This window comes from Manacus candei, unplaced genomic scaffold (assembly GCF_025592945.1).
Source record: "Manacus candei isolate 608988 ecotype Guabito, Panama unplaced genomic scaffold, ASM2559294v1 h1tg000005l, whole genome shotgun sequence".
NCBI lineage: Eukaryota > Metazoa > Chordata > Aves > Passeriformes > Pipridae > Manacus > Manacus candei.
In genome coordinates, this window is record NW_026138053.1 from 7,408,643 (window position 1) to 7,420,791 (window position 12,149).

The window sequence follows — 12,149 nt, forward strand, 5'->3', positions numbered from 1 at the left end:
TGCTCCTGCTGTGAGGACAAAGCAGGAGATGAGGTGCAGGGGGGAAATGTCAGGCAGTAGGGAACCAGCACAGGTTCAGTCTGCTGCGAACCCCACTGAAACTGCTCTAATAAATCTCTGCTGCTGTCTCTGCAAAGGGGCTTGTCCACTTCAGCTCTCTGTGGGTGGGAGGCTTATTTCCATGGGATGGGCTGGCAGGATTGAAGCCAGGCTTCTAAGAGGTGGCTTCCAGAGTCAATTTGTTCTTCTCTGCCCTTTTTTATTTTCTCTATAAAGCTGAGCATGCAGGAGGAGAACCAAATCCAATTCAGCATCAACTAATTTTTCTCAGGACAGAAGCTCCCTTTCATTAAAAAAAAAAAATCATCAGTAATTCCATACATGCCGCAATCTGGTGAATTACCAGAATGTATTCGAGACAGAAAGCTCCTGCTTTGGAGAGAGCCCTAATTGTTGGCTTCCTTGCTATGCACTACACACAGCTTGCCTTGTTTCACAGCTAGAAGTGCTGCTGTATCTTTTTGTCTTCCTCTCCCCAGCAACTCGGCTATTCTTCGGAGACGTACCGTAAGTGCCAACAGGTGGGATGGGGCGTTGGGAGGGAGAGGCTACAAAGGACCATCTGCATGGGCACAGAATGCACAGTGCACGGCCAGCAACACTAGAACATCTGTCTGCCTCCAGCCTCTTCACCTATTGCAAAGGTTACGCACCAGCGCCGTGCCAGCTGCGTCAGGTACTCGTTTGAAAGAAAAACACCCCAGCAGTAGCCTGTGGGGACATATTTTTGGTGTCTTTATGCATTGTAAAAATACAAAATTCTGCCTAATTCAAAGCTAAAGTGTCCTCCCACTTTTCCAGCACAGGAGATGTTATTGTGGTTGATCAAGTGTGTTTACTTGATGAGACTTTCCCATGTGGGTGCAGGACCCCTCTCCACATGACATCAGTGCACACCATGTGCTCTGCCTGCATAAATCTTGGGATTATACAGGCAGTCAATTTCCAGCCAGATTTCCCAACAATAATATTGAAGTAGGGAGCTTAATACTATTAACACACTATCAATCACACACAAACCCACAGAGTAACCCAGAGACAACAATTTCCCCCATACTCATTGTGTATTTTACTACAAATAAACAAAAGCATTCCCACCCTGCACTTTCCCTTTCCGAGACTGCCGCCAGCTCTGATATTTTTTGTATTCCTCTGAGTAAACCAGTGCCAAAAATTTCCCTGTCTTTAACAGCAATCGAAGCAGCAGCTACAGAGGACTCCTGCAATCCTCAAACCTTCACCACAAAGACTAAGCCAAACCCCAAAATTCTCAAACAATTCCTTTGGCTAAATCCCAGAGTTTCATCTCTTCTGGCTTTTCAGAACTGCACCCTTTGCTTCTAGCAAAATGTGTTCCCCACTGACAAGCAGGCAAGGAAGGAGGAGGAAGATGTTACGTGTCTCAGGTGGTTTGAGTTCAGCAGGATGTCGCATGGGAGGCTGAGCACAGAGGTGTTTCTCAGCTGGCATTTGAAAAGGAGAAAGATGGAAACCTGTCTCTTTACCTATTCAATCTAACATAGTCCGGGAAGTCCTGTCCTTTTTTTTGTTTGTTTGAACATCGTGTTTTTTAAACATGTTTTGTTAATACTTTATTGGTTTTTTTGGGAAATACTTGGAGGAGGTACCACCTAAGGAAATGGAAGTTTCGCAGAGTCTGCCCTGAAATGTGGCTCCTCTCTACGTGACATTTTGAATTCCCAAGAGCCGGGATTCCTGTCATTTTTATGAAGCTGTTTGATGCCTGTTTGTAACTCTCTGCCTTCCCAGGTTTCCTCCCTATCCCTCATACCCAACAAGCTGCTCCCTGACTGACACCGCCACGCTGGCACCACTGTGTTCACACCCTGCCAGGCACTGCTTTCCAGGGTTTGTTTTTTACACCAGCCACTGGTAAATGAGGCTGGTGCGACAGACCACAGGCTGGATAATGAGTTCATTCTCCAGACCCACCGAGAGCAAGGTACTTTCCTGGCCCATCTGTTCTCTACACTCCTCACGGCATGGCTCCGGGAATGCTGCTCCTAAAGAGAGCAGCGAACACCCGGCGGACTGCTGATGTGCAATAGACCCCGGGTTGATGGCCCCTGTAACACACAGTGCAAAGCTTTCTCAGCCGAAAAATGGGAAGAGACAGAGCACTGGGATTACATCAGAGCCATTGCTGGTAAGTCTTAAACTGGAGAAAAAATCAGGGGGGGGAAGAAAGTCTCCAGAAGGCCAAAACAAATCTAGCACACACATCGCACAGGCACAGTGATCTTCCTCGGCCACCTGTATTTCCTCCACATTTTCTAGGAGAAATAAAAGCTCCAGGCTAGTTACAGGTCTGTAAACAGAAGTGGTCAAAAGTCAAAGCAAAGATCTAGAGAGACTAGAACAAGAAATGAGACTTAAAATACCAAGCCAGGAAGTTTACCCAGTCTTCACTGAAACTGGCACACCTGACCTCACAAAGGAAAAAGGAAAAAAAAACAGTTAAAAAGCCTAGGTAACATCTGCAAATATTTTAGAGGAAAGGAAAACTGGTACCTTCTTCAACTGGGAGAAGGGATGAATAAAAATTGATGGGGGGTTGGTATACTTGAGTGGCGAGTGGTTTAACAAAGATAACTTGGGCTCTGTAAGGTACCATCTCCTCAGTCCAAAAGTGTGGCAACAGATGACTGACAGTATCACGTTTCAAGCTGCCTTTAAAAAAAGTTCTGCGTGTTTTTAAACACGTTGCCCTGCAGAACTTGCTGCTGCTTGGTATGAACAAGGGGCAGATGTGAGTGATTCATTAATGCCTTCAGGCTGATGAAGGTCAGGAGAACATCCTCACTCACATCCAACAGGACATTGTAACAATGAACTCTCACAGCTAGGGTTGGGATACGAGCCAGCTATTAGCAGATAAGAGTTTGCTCCAGGTAAATCCTTCCACAGCTGCCTATTATGCTCTATCACATTATTTCTCCTGACAGACACAGCACTGTCCATATAGATCACAGGTGCAATCCAGTATGGAAATCCTATCTGGTTGTGCAATACATTACTGTCCTTGCCCTGACTGTAGTAATGTGTGAATTAAACTGTAATATCTCATGACTGGAACCTTTCTTTAATTCATACTGAAGATCACTCACACAATCTATGCACTGAACAAAGTAGTAAATTCACCTCAACATCTTTATGCTTTCCCATAGTCTTTAAATCATTCATTTTCAGACTTTCTGTGTGTTCTCGATTGGATGGAAATGTTTCTAGTCCATAACTTTTCCATTAATGTTTTTGTGGAATTAACTCTTTAAAGAGAAAGCCCTGTTCTTTGATTATCAGGAGAAAGAGCAAAGCCCACGCTTCACTCTGCAGGATGAGCCCGGAGGAGCCCTTGGGCTCTGAGCCATCCTGGAGCTAGGTCCCGAAATCAGGCCCTGAATACAGCCCTAGTGAACAGCACACATTGCAAATGGGTGGCTGGTGGGGTGGCATCTCCCTCCCTCCACCAGTGCTGAAGGTGTCCTCCCCCTGTATAGGCAAAGAAGTTCAGCAAACTCCCCTTTCTCTCACACGATGTGCTGCTGTGAATGAAACCCTCCAAATGTGCTTGCCTGTAACACAAAATGCAATTATTCTGCAAGACATGATAAAAATCTGAAAAGAAGTTTGACAACACGCTCCACTGCATCATCTGCAGAAGCTAAGGGGGATGAACAACAGAGCTGCATGGTAGGAAACCAAACACTTCACTGCAGTGCACCTAATTTGTGAGACATCTCCCAAAATCAGCCTCATTGAGACACAGCGTGCCAAGGGCTCACAGGTAAAAACCACCACTGAGTACAAGAAAATACATTAAAACCACATTAAGGGGTTTGACAGAGTCCTCTAAAATTCAGAGAAAGACCTTCCTCAGCAAGGACCCTGTACACCAAGACACTGCAGCCTTTAGGGTATCAATGACACTCACTGTCCCTCTCTTTTGACAATTGCCCTTTTCTCAATGAACTCTTTTTCTTCCATGGGTTTAACCCAGGGCTGGAAGGTCTCCATAATCACTGCTGCAAAGGCTATTGCTGCTAGTCTATGTATTGTTTCCTTAGGTACTCCAAATTTCTGGCTTGAGGCCAGCCTCTCAAACACAAGGAGTTCTCCTCAATGCCATGTGTTATCACAAGTCTCTCCCTACTTCTGAACCTGCCCTGGGAAGGCTTGTCCTCCTGCAGTGCTCTGCAGCTGCTCCCAGCTTCTGCCTCCAGCCTCTGACCTTTCCAAGGCTACCTGTGAAATCCTACGTTCAGTAAGAGACTTTTTAAAGCAAACAGTTTACATATGATTAATTCTGCCTGTAGACCTCAAAAAACCCCTTCCTGGTTAACAAAGGTCACTGAATCTCAAAAGTTTATGGCAAACAATTCTAAGATATTACAGCCCTCCTATAAAAAATGAAGTAGAAAAAGCTCCTATTTTTTTCTGGAGAAAATAGACTGTGGCTGAAGACAAGGCAAGAAGCTGGGTAGATACAAACTGGAAAACTGATAGAAGAGCAGCTGTGGGTTAACACCAACAGCTGGAGAGGCAGGACTTCTTGTCACAGCAACACCCAGATACAGAGAAAAAAATATATATCCTAACAGTGAGCACTGCTGGAGCTCCTGTTGGAGTCATTTGGCAGTAGGATATTCTCTGAGTGCTTCAAGGTTGCATTTTCCCTTCAAGGATGTCAAAACGTTGCAGAGGTATGACATGGCTTTATCTTCATTTACAATGAGGGGAACTGAGAGAAGGTGATGGGAAGTCATTTTGTCCAGCTGAGAGAGAGGGTCATCAGCAAAGATAGAACTCTGGTCCTTAACCCTCCAGTGTTGCTGCCACCCTCCACAGCCTCCTCAGGGAAGACAAGGTTTACAAGTGTCAGCAATTCCTGTTGCAGGTTCTGTGCCTTGGAGCATGCCAGGACTTTTCAGTGGTGACAATCAGTGACAGTGTCACCCAGAGCTCAGCACTGAGGGCCTTCCAGCTGGGCTGGACACCAAAAAGCCATGGTGGCACAGAGACTGTCCTATTGCAGAGCAGGTAGGGATGCTCCAGCCCTTGGTGAGCTTTCACAGCTCTCTGGGACCAGCAGAGGAGCAGCAGTCCTCTTTGCTGAGGAGAGTATATGAAAACATTAAGCGGGAATCCTCAATCATCTTCCCACATGTTCCCATCATACCTTTCTCTATTAGGCAGCCGTGACTTTGCTAACCTGACTGATCCATAATTCATAACTATTATCCATGCTCAATAATTACAGTGTTAATATTTTTGTAATTTAAAAGTACCTTTCTCCAGCAGAGTTCAGCCTGTACCACTGACTAATGCACAATTTAATATTTAAATGTTTATGAGCAAAAATGTTCTCTCTCCTCTTTCTTCCCAATTCACACCATCAAAACGTTTTCAAAATGTTAGGGAAAAGAGGAATTTTAAGAAGGAATATGATTATGATTCAAAGCAAAATTTAAAAATTATGAAATGCATAATGCCCAATCTATCAATCAAAGCCAATTCTGCAGTACAGACACACTGAAAGCCCTTGAGTTTCTAATCACTAATAGGTAACACTATCAAATTCAGCCCTACACTCTATTAGAATTGCAGTAGAAAAGCACTTAGTGTAATATCCAAAGACAGCTCACCAAATCCTGCTCACTTGGCTCAAAGACAGAACCAAAGATGTTAATAATTTGAAAGCTTCCTTAACCAATGTGCTTTATCAATATGCTCAGAAAAGGAAATAAAATACCTGTACAGAACTTCTGTAGATTAAAAAAATAAATCTAACTTGTATTCAGCCAGAGAACTGTGATTTTTTCCCCAGATTTGTGAATTACCCATGGATGTGTTGCTGTCCCGGATGCAGAGCCCATCATCTCCCAGTTGCAAACCACAGGAATCATTTCCATTCCTTCCTTCTGACCATATTAATTTCAGGCTTGTTTCTAGAAGGATTTTTTTATGTCTTCATTTCCTAATTCCTCATTTTCCCATCAGTCTCCCAAGAACCACAAACACAACATTGGCAGGGCAGCGATGAACTTCATCCAGCCTCCTCTCTTTCAGCTGTGCCTTGTTTCCTTCACCTCCTCCCAGGGAAGGACAGGCAGAGACACCAAGCATCTGTGACCAGGTCCAGTACTCATGTCCTCTTTTAAAATTATTTTCAACCACCAACTTCAGATTTTCTGAGGTTTTCTTACTCTCCAGATTAAATGTCACTGACAGAGCTGCTGTAAAGCAGCAGAGAGGGAGTAGAACCGCCCAGCTGCAGGCAGTAGCACAGTAGTGATGAGGGAATGTAGCAAACACCGAGTTTACACACATACAAAGACACTGTGAGCTGGTGACAAGTAGTACAAAGACTTATTTGATGCAAAGACAGAATGACTGCATTGCTTATGTCAAAAAAAGATCAGTGGAAGCATAACAACAGACCATTCTGCATGCGACACACACTGCATAAAAGCACAAAAAATACTCTTTATGTTTCCTGCACTTTTTTAGCCTGGTTTCTCAGGAAAAAAACAAGAGATGTGCAATTGTTCTGTCAGTCATTGCTTCCCCAAATAACTTTTGAACCTGTTGGCTGATCTCAGGTTTGACAGATAGGCTCAGGTCTCAAAGGGATCACATTCCTATCAAATGCATGAAAATAATAGAGACTCAAACTAGTGCCTTTACTGAGCTGCCCCCCGTGCTGTGGCTGCCTCTGCTCTGTACCTCAGGGGTACCAATTAGCCCATGAGCCAGAGCAGCTCTGTGGATAAGGAACAGCTGGGGTAATGCTTGCTTACACCCTCACACAATGCATAAAGCAAAAACAACACTGTGAACATTCCAACCACAGGACACACTGAGATGGGGGCTTCTGCCTTCTCAGCTCCTCCAAGCACACAGAAATCCAGAGCAGAATCCCAAAATGCTCATGTTGGCAGCCTGAGCAGCTGGCCTTGGTGTCTTTGGTGCTTACTTTGTCCTCAAAACTGAGTCTTTGATATTTGCAAGCTCCCGTGTGCTGTTAGTTAGTGCTGATGCCCCAAGGATTGCCCTGTTTCCCCAAGGCTCAGCAATAAATGGCATTACCTTCCTTGACCTCCCTTGTCTGCCCCTTGGAGCTGCAAACAGGAGTACAACCTTCACTGCTAAAGCACATGTACATTTTCCTGCTGAAATTACAATAAAACAGAGAGGCATCGCCTAGCAAAGAGTAAAATTCCTGTTTAGTTTTAAGGGGATGCATATGACAGGGAAGCTACAGGACTCTCATTCTAATAGCCAACGCTGCTAATTAAAACTGTTTTGGAAGATCTGCAGCCAGCCTATAAATCACCCCTCTATATGCTATAAATAAGAGGCAGATACGGAATTGAATAGCACCCATTTGTCAACGGAATGAAGAGATTTGATTGTGCCTTTTTGAATAATAAATCCAGACATACCTAGCAGGGCACGGAGAGTTGCTCCAAGTGTCTCTTTTATCAAACAACAATGATTATATTATAGGGTATGCATTATGGGGCATCATCCATTTCTCTTGTTTTCTCATTTATTGCTGACATGCTCCCTCCCAGATGAAACATTTCACTCTGTACAGCATGTGTTCATGCAAAGATTTCAGAAGCCAGGCAGGAGCAAACACTACCAAGTCTCCTGATGTGATGTGCACGTACTAGAATGTATCACAGAGCAGAAGGGAGATCTGTAGGGAAATTGAGCCATGGAAGCCTAAATACACAGGGAGTTCTTCCTATATATTTGCCCATAGCACTTCTAAAGGACACTCAAAATGCACTGGGTATCAGACAGAGGAAAGTCACATTGTTCTTATTGTCAATGGATGACCATTTATACAAAACAACAGAGAGAATCAAAGCTAAATTCCTTAAGATTGTGTTATAACATCACTGAACAATGGAAACTCCAAAGACATCCATACAAACCACCAGATTCTTAATAATAATAATAAAAAGTTACCTCACTCCTGTGTGGAAATCTCAATCATCTACTACATCCCACTCACAGCCACCATGTCCTTCTCACTGGAAAAAAAAAAAACATACAAATGGTCACCAATTAGGAAATGGCATTTATTAGTGTTAAGTTCAGAGTAGCTTCAAATCTTGCACATGCACTCATAAAATAGGAGATTTAGGAGTCCCTGTCACACAGAAGGCTGCAGAAGGTTAATTGAGTTCACTGTAGAGGTATCATTACCTCTGTTAACATACCTCAGGAAAAAAGCACATCAGTCAGGTTATGATAGATTTATTTTAAGCCTTTGAAACTATTTGTCAAATTTTTGCCCTCTGACAGGACGATGATTCCTCTTGCTTTGTCCCTAAAACCCACTACAACTGAACAGCAATTTCCACAGCATCCCCTCGACCATGGGTTTTGCACTTCCCATGTGCAGATGTCCTCATCCCACCCACTGGTTGACTGAGACACAGAGAAGCCGTGACCTCTGGCATCTGCTTCCATTTATCCAAAGGAAAAACATTCTTTGGGATGGACCATGGGATTTCAAGCAGGCTTTCCTTTCCCCTGCTGAAGGAGCAGCTGCGGGATGAAGCCCATGAAACCAGCTCAAGGGGCTGCAGAGAACTTCCCAGGGGCTGTGCCTTTATCTTCGCTTCTGTTGGGGCTTAAAGTGAGGAGAAACAAGGGGGAAATCTCTCCATCTGGAATCCCTCATTCCCCTTCCAAAACAGCAGCAACTGCCTACAGTCCTTTCAATATCACCAGGATAAACAGCATCCTTGTGGCCTGCTCCTCATCTGCTCAGGCTAGTAAAGCTGTGACCCATGTGTACTCATTTTATCAACAATAACTGTAAATCAGGATGATTTTATTATTTTGATGTTATGTTTGCCAATAAAAAGGAAAAGACAGTGCTAGGCTGAAACCATTTGATGGCTATGCATTGATTTTGAAATCCCAGTCATGCTGCCCACATCCTGAGGTGCTTACCTGCCCTCCCCTTGCTCCCTTGAGTTTCTAAGTAATGTTCTAGACACTACAAGTCAGGCCATGGCTCCCATGTCACCAGCTCTGCAAAGACTTTGCAATCACTGTTTAGTGCCTGATGATGATACAAAAGCTACTGCAGAGCAATTCACAACACACACACACATACAGAGCACAAAGCGAGCAGATGGGACTCAGAGCACAAAGAGGATAAAACATCATTTTAACAAAATCCGTTTGTTCAGATGACCTGAACTTGAAATTAAGGTGTTAAAATCCAAGACAAAGAGGATTTCTGATTGGCAGCTAGTGATGTCATTCCTGTGCCAATTACAGAGGGAATTCATGTGGCTGCCTTTAAAAAGAAATAATTCCCTCTCTGATACAGCAATAAGACATTGTAGACAGCCCATTTGCAGGGGATTACACGGCACTTCTCAGGTAGTTAAAGTCACTGAGCCTTTTGACCTTGTGCCTCCTAACACTACTGGAGGTATAATCACACTGCTTATCATGTGTGTCTTATTGTTTAAACAAAGCCCAGCCACCCAGCAAACTGAGCCCTGAACCTCGGGCTCATTGGCTATGAATTATTATGCTGAAACAACATAAATGTAATAAACAGAGCTATTTATTAGTTTATTCTATGATTTCAGAAATGACTACACAGACTAAGAAACGAGAGGAAGGCTGTGCCAGGCCAGAATGAAAGCATTTCTCAGGTCACTGCCTTAAACAGAGATATTTCATGCTACCACAATGCTTACACAGGACAAGTAAATCTTTGCACATTGCAGTCTTGAAGTCACTAGAACTAATTGTCTCTCCAGATGGGATCTGAGCTTACTCGCTGTCATAACGTTCACATATAATGAACATCAGGCAAGGTGAAAATTGATATCAAGAGCCCTTCTAAGAGCTAAAAAGTTAACACCTAAATTGGAAATCAATATATGCTTTAAGTATTGATCAGCAGAACAGAAATCTTCAGGGTTTTGCCTCTGCTGAGTGAATACTGTTGTAGGTTGAGCTGAAGTCCACTGAAAAACCATACCTTTAACAGTTGTTTTTAAAAAAATGCACAAAACAACACAACCCTACACTTTATAGAGTGATTGCCTAACTCTACCACAGCCATGTGCACCTGTGCAGAACAACCAAGAACATGCTAAGACAAGTGAGGGGTGACTTTTTGTCTATCTGTTAGTTTTTTTGTCTATCTGTTAGCTTGTTTCCTCCAGACAAACAGCAAAGACCAGAAGAAACCACAGCTGAGAAGCACCACCTTTGAGGCACATCACCACTGAGGAGCATCACCTTTGAGGAGGATGGATGGCTTTTGGTACAGGCATGGGAAGGGCAGGTCTGTGCCTCCTGATGGAGCATGAGGCAAAGATTTTGAGCTTGCTCAGCACATGGAAGCCCAGATCTCATCTCTGCAACGCAGTTCACAGGCCTCTTCTTACTCTGCACGTAGAACTATATTGCTTTGGGAATTAGTATCTCTACACAGTGCCCTGCTCTGCAGAAGGGACACACCTCCTTGGGTCAGTACTAGGTGAAGAGCAGCTGCAGAATATGTCATCCCATGCTGTGTATCTGCTCAAAGCAAGCTTTTCAGACTTACTGATGAATGAAATAGCTGTGAAAAACAAATGTCTTACTGTTTGAGTCCTCCAGCCTGCAAGGAAGCAGGAATTTCTGTGCACTACATCAAAGAAACACTTGACCCTGTGTGATCAATTCCTCCTCCTAATTATTACACACCGAAAGACCTGAATTCCTGCTAAGTCTCTCAGGTGAAAAGGGCAAGAATATCTCAGAAAAGGTTAGAAAATCCGTACATTTCTATAAATATTTGTTGGTCTGCATTCCTTTAACTTTGCATGATTAAATACAGCCTGCTTCTGTTCTTCCACTTTATCCTCCGGGGAAATTTATCATCAAAATTATTGTACAGCATTCATTACTCTAGCCTCATTTAAAACCTTGCCCTACTTATTATTTAGGCTGCAAAAAAAAATGTTGCTTTGTATAGTATTTCCTATAATAGTCTCAATCATTACATTAAAAGATTGCTGTAAGGCAGCTTAGCCTGCATTAGAGAAAAATAAAGTGGGATGCCATAGTTAAGTGTTACAGTTCTTATTCAGCTTTTGTTTCCCAAATCATAAGAATGCAACGTTTCAGTTCCTTAAAAGGCTCTCACTGCTCATTAGCAACATTCAGGACTTAAGTCCCTGGCTTTAAAAGGTACATCCAGTGCTTCTTTTCCAGTTTAAAAGGTGGTGGGGAAAGGCAGAGAGATGGAAAGGAATGGAATGGAAGGGAGGCAGGAAGCTCCATCAACTCAATGGGTGGGGAACACAGCTGTGACAGTCAGAGCAGCAGGGAATGCAAACAAATGAATTTTTTTTTGAACTCTTATTCAAAACTTTTTTTTAGTACAGCAAGACAGACATGGCTATTTAAAAGAAACAAGATACTGTATCTACAGGGAGGGAGAAAATTGATCTGGTATATGAAGCCTCTTAATTTGGGTTCCTTCATTAACAAGACTACCCTGATGCTGAGTACCACTGCTGGTGTTTCAGATAACATTATGTATGTGTTTATCCAATCCTAATGTACTTCTGAAAAAGGATCATTAATCCAAATCTGAAGACACTGGTACAGCTGCCCCTGAACTGCACACCCCCTCGGAGAGGTTATCAGGGAGATGGCATCTCCTCTCCCATTAGCAGCTCCAACAAGATCTTCTGCAGGGATTGCTGAACTGAAGACTTATTTCTAGTTTGAGCACAGCAAATTCAAACTGAAAACACAGGCTGGGCAAAAGCCATGCATGAACACTGACCATTTTTTGGAGGTTATGTCATGTGTCTATTGGCTTGTTTAGGTTGTTCTGACCTTCCTCAGTGCCTTCTCTGGAGCTGGCTGACCCCAGAGGCTTTTTGCTATCCACAAACCTAGTTACTCATCCCACATCAAAAACCTGATATAGGACCTAGGGACATACAAGGAACCCCTGGTTTAACCCTCTGCAATGGTGAAAATTGCCCGCTTATACCTAATCTTTGCTGCAGGTTTTGATTCCC

At 43.4% G+C, this 12,149-nt stretch overlaps 1 protein-coding gene across 3 annotated transcripts in view; it reads right to left on the bottom strand.

Moving 5' to 3' along the window:
* The window catches only part of DAB1 (DAB adaptor protein 1), a 440,923-nt gene that overhangs the window by 223,697 nt on the left and 205,077 nt on the right, over positions 1–12,149 (bottom strand). For 2 of the 3 annotated variants that reach the window (XM_051801343.1, XM_051801354.1), the window contains exon 2: positions 8,059–8,123. The gene's annotated coding sequence lies outside the window, so the exon portion shown is untranslated. Of the gene's footprint in view, positions 1–5,830; positions 5,917–8,058; positions 8,124–12,149 lie in introns of those variants that run through there. The other variant, XM_051801365.1, reaches the window with a different exon arrangement.